The sequence below is a fragment of the Pygoscelis adeliae genome, unplaced genomic scaffold (assembly GCF_000699105.1).
Source record: "Pygoscelis adeliae isolate BGI_AS28 unplaced genomic scaffold, ASM69910v1 Scaffold38, whole genome shotgun sequence".
Taxonomy (NCBI): Eukaryota; Metazoa; Chordata; class Aves; order Sphenisciformes; family Spheniscidae; genus Pygoscelis; species Pygoscelis adeliae.
In genome coordinates this window covers 10,929,414-10,934,535 of record NW_008825614.1, presented here as the reverse complement: position 1 = coordinate 10,934,535, position 5,122 = coordinate 10,929,414, and positions in this window count along the sequence as shown.

The following is a 5,122-nucleotide window of genomic DNA, read 5'->3' as shown; positions in this document are numbered from 1 at the left end:
CACAGCTCTCGGCCTGGTCCCTGCCCACGTGTTGCAGGGTCGCAGTTTGAGAGAAAATCCCGCAGATGTGGTGGTGTTGCCATGCTCAGCCCCGCTCCTGCGCCTGGCTGCTTTTCTGCTTCCACGTATCTGGTAGGGAGCATGGCAAGCAAAAGGGGGAATCTGACTCATACACTTGCTTGTTTTCTCTCCAGTGCTCATGTTTTGAGTTGGGCAATTTAAAAACTGACTTTATAACAGTGAGGGGTTTTTTTTAAAGTATATTCTACTAGTTTGTTCTTGCGTCGCTTTTATACTCCCCTTTGTGCACGCATTCAAGCAACCACGTTCTTCTAGCATAAATAATGAAAAGTGAATTTCAAGAGTGCACCTGTAAATATTAAAACCACATTTTAAAGGGGTGTGTGCTACATGTGACAGAGGTATTTGCATGCTCATCCCCTTCAGGATCAGAAACAATTCCTCAAGACTTATTTAAAAATAACAGTTACAACTTAACACTATTTGAATAGCAAATACCAGTTTTTGAATGCACACGTGGAACATTTATGATTGATACATAGCATTAAAAACAGCGCACGAGGAAAAAAATGAGGCAAGCCTCTTCAAACAGTGGATGCACTTGAAGACATCAGGACCCGCTCATGCATATTCAACTCGGGGCGGGGGGGGATGGAGGAAGGGTAAATCCATTGCATAAATTACCTGTTGCAGATTCTTTGCTCAGTTCCACTCCTTTGCAGTGGGAAGCGTGGACTGAAGCAGGGGAGCGACGTTAGACCCGGTGGAGTTGCAAAGGAGGTCGGGAGCCAGCAGCAGCAGCTTCCCCATGTCAGAGCCAGCAGAAGGGTGCAGTGCTTGCTCCTGTGATGTTTTAATGATGGGCCTGGTAAGACCCATCAGTATGGAGAGCGTAAGGGCACAAGGCCTAAAGCTAAGGACCAGGGTAAGAACTGCTGAAACTCTGTAAGGGAAGAAGGTTATGAGGGATGGAAAATCCTGCCAAAAACTCAAAGCAGACAATAAAGCAGATCTAGCCAAGTCTGAGCAAGGAGCCTGTGTGTGGGTGTCAGGACCTCTCAAAAGCAAAATAGGGAAGCGATGCAAGAAGCAACAAACCAATCTATTCTGATCCATTTTTATTTATATACTGCTGATGGAAAGCCCTACAAATGCTTTCTGCTGCTTGGATGAAAATCCAATTCAATGCATTGATAAAATTCAAGAGAAAGCAAGGGGGGATGGCAGACTGACGCAGCCCCTTCCCATGTCCCCCTCCCAGCCACCCTGAGGAAAAGGAGCCAGCAGGTTTGCAAAATCCATCATTAAAAGGCAAAAAGAGAGCTAACACGGAGAGAGAAAGGGAAGACACTGAATCATAGGCCGGGCGGGCAGAGGGGTGATGGAGCAGCAGGGATGCAGTGAGCCCCACGTGAGAAGCGATAGCAGGGTAGCAGTGGACTGGACCATGCTGGTAGCGGGCGAGAGGCTGTAAATGGTAGTGAACTCTTGTGTGACCTTGTCATATATCAACCTGTGCAGACAAGACCTATCTAACCAGGCACAAGTAGGTGTTAATAACAGCACAGGAAGAGTCTGGAGGCAAATGAGGAGAGCAGCTGCTTAACACAGTGTTTAATTCAACCGCAGAGCCGCTGCATGTCTCAGCCCATGCAACTGGCTGGTGGGGACCGAGCAACACCGTTCCCAGCCAGTGGAATAACGGACACAATTTCTTCTCTCTCCAGAACGATGTTTACTGGCTACATCTCATAACCTTTCACTGGCTCATCTTCAGTGGTCCTGAGGACAGGATCCTCTTACTTAAGTGAGGGCTGCTCTCAAGGAGCCAACTGGCACCTGTGGCCGACAAGCTTGCTCTGGCGCTGCTTTGCATTGGCAAGTCCCAGCCAACAAAAATAAGATCACACACAGTATTTTTCCCCCCTAACAAAAGGAGCACTACTACCCACTGTTGCCCAGGTACGGGAAGATTTAGAAAGAGGTCCTTCTTCCCATGCAGTAAGACATGATTTTTCATAGGGTGCAAAAAGCAGCGCCTCGTGTTGTGCCAAGTCATGCACGACAGCGTGGCAGAGGCTTTGCAGTTAGGAAATGCACTAACTGCTGGTTTGGAAAATGCCTTCTGGCTTTCCCAGAAAGGGAAATTTTCCCATTGCCCAAGTCGATACCAACAGAAAACACTAGTTGGGGGGGGGCTGCACAGTGATCCTTTTTATGCATGGTGGCACTGCCACTTTCAGTCACTTTGTTCTGCAGTGGCAAGACAGTGACCTGGACCCCCCCTCAGTCAGAACCCGCTTTTGCCCTTGGCCCGCTGAATAAATGAAGCCAGGTATTTCCACCGGTCTTGCGGGCTGCGCGGAGGCTTTGCACGCTCTGCCTTGCTGTCATTTGCCAGCACAATCCTCACTGTGAGAAACCGGCTGATCCAGAGCAGCTCAGGGCACGTCAGATTTTCTGTGCTTTTGCATGCCACTCTCTGGCTAGCTGTCTAGAGTGCTTATTCTGTCTGTTAGCTTTTCCATCACCGCAATATTCAAGCGCTTCCACCCTGTCCAGAACTCTTGCATAAAGACATTTTTTTCCTGTAGGCTAGACTCCTTGCAATTATCTATACACAAACTGATCACTCATCTGTTGGTTTGTCACAGTCACAAATTCTTGTGCAAGAGCCAACCCTTTTAGATTCACATTGTATTTGAACTCATTTTCACTTTTCTGAAACTGCATTTTCCTACCAGAGTGCTTTTTCTCAAGTAAAAAACCCCAAACCAACAAACCCAACCTTCAAAACATCAAATTGATTTGCTCTTTCTCTTGCTGCAGTATCTTTTACTGAGCAAAGTCACCTTGGGTAAGTAATTAGTGCCTCACTTTCCTCAGTAGAAAAAAGGAAACAATAATATTTTTCCATCTTTGATATCTTTAAGATGGAAAATGTTGCTCCTTATTATTTATTATAATGTTTTACACCAAAATTTAATAACATAAAACTCAGAACCTGAAGGGAAAATGTAAAAAGCGAAGGTGAGGAGAATACAGAGTGCAGCTGTGGTTGTGTGTTTTGGAGATGCTGGAAATTTCTTGTAGTCTGTTGAACAGCATTTGTCAAAGATTCAGGCAGAGCTGGCTGAGTCGCTTTTGCACAAGGTCAGGAGAGGGTCAGAAAACAGATCAGATCTTACTCCAGCCATCCCTCTCGTTTTGCAGTTTTTCAGCTCTGAGGAATGTTTTGCTATTGCAGTTGGACATAGGGTTGAGCTCACCTAACATTTAGAAGTGTTTGGACATCAGATTTTGCTTCAGGTCCGACTCTAATGTTTTGCTTGTAGCGTTGGCGTAGAAGAACAGGCAGGATCCTCCTTGAACGTCCGTCCCTTGTTCCGTGTCTGGTGACAATTAGCACCTCCTCTGAGTGCACGCTAACGATCAGTATATGCTCACAGGATGTTGAAACTAGACATAACTAAACAATGTTCTGTCATTTGGGAGACACAAGTAATATGCTAAGTACTTTTTTTCCCCCCCCAGAGGTGTAGATGCTCTAAGTATAACATTAATATCTGTATTACCTCTGAGGTGTTCTTATTGCAGGGGGATAAAATAAGGGCCAAATACAGCCACCTGTCCTTCTGCACAAGCTTTCTTCTGACTCAGATTTGTGGAGACACCTTTCCCACACACTTCCCCCCAAACATGTGGCCGTCCTCTTCCCCTAGTAATGGGGCTTTGGGGTAAAATACAGTGGAGTGGAACAAACTAGGGCCTGAAGTTGACAGAAGCACCGTATCTGTCCCCCTTTGCCTCCTCCTCTGCCACTCCCATCAAAGTCCCCTCCTCAACCCCTTCTGCTTCTACACTTTCTTCCCTATCATCCAAGCCTCCTCCTCAGCCCTGGACTCGCAGCTTGAAACATCACTCGCCAGCATCACACTACTTACTCTTCATGAGTGCCAGAGCCCTTCTGACATCCCGTGCCTGCACTGCCCATCAGACTGTAAGTTCTCCAGGGCACAACGTGCTGCAGTATTTCGCGTAGGGCTCAGGCTGTGGCTGGTTCTCAGGCAGCCCTGGAAAAAAACCCATGATTAACAATAATAATGCAACCTCTTCAATGCACATGTGAGTATCAAATGATCCGTGTATTACTATCATAGGTTAAAACGGTACCTTTTTGTACAGCTGCACCGAACTAGTGACTCGTATTGATGGACCTTGAACTGGTCTGTAAGGGAAGGCTTTATTGCAAAGGTCTCCATCCTAAGTGTCGCTGGGAAGACTCTTATCTATGAATTCCAAAATGCCATTCTTAGCATTGCATCCACACAGTTCTGCGTACTCACAGTAATTGCCTTTGTTGACGTAAAAAAAAAAAAAGGAAAAAATGCATGTTTATGAAATAATGGTACATATGAGGGAAAAAAGGTAACAAAAAATAGACAAGAGAGTAGAAACTCCCTGGAGTGGAGCACAGACGAGGACGGCATTTCACGCACATTCTTTTATTCTGTAGCTCCTTCCCACATCTCCACAGCACCCCCAGCTCTGTGAGTCCTGAGCGGGGCTGACCTCGCTGAACACATGAGATCTGATGAGAGCACAGCACGCAGCAGTATGGCTGCAGGCTAATGCTTTTATTTTTGTAACTGTGTATTCCGAAGAGCATGGTAACAGGAGTTAGGGATCAAATCCATGCTTCTTGCATAACTGAACAGAGTGTATTCCAGCTAGGCTACCTGGCAAGAGATCAAACATCCCATATCAGGCCTTAAAAAAAAATAAAGGAAAGGGAGAAATATTAAGAACAGCCATGGCCGTAAGAGAAAAGCAACAAGTATTCTAAGGCGTCCACTTAACCGTGCTCCTAACAGGCACAAATTACTTGTTTAATGTTAAAAGTCGGCACATAGAAGACTCAGAATCTGCAAGGCTTTCAAACATCCAGCTATTGGCCGTGCAATCCCAGTTACCATTGCATATTCAAAACAAAACCCAGCTACCCAAACCTTCTCCACTTTGTTTCAGACATGAACCCCATTGCTGAGCCATCCTTTCGTTGCTGTAATGGTTAGGAGCTGTCACGGACTGACTAATCCCC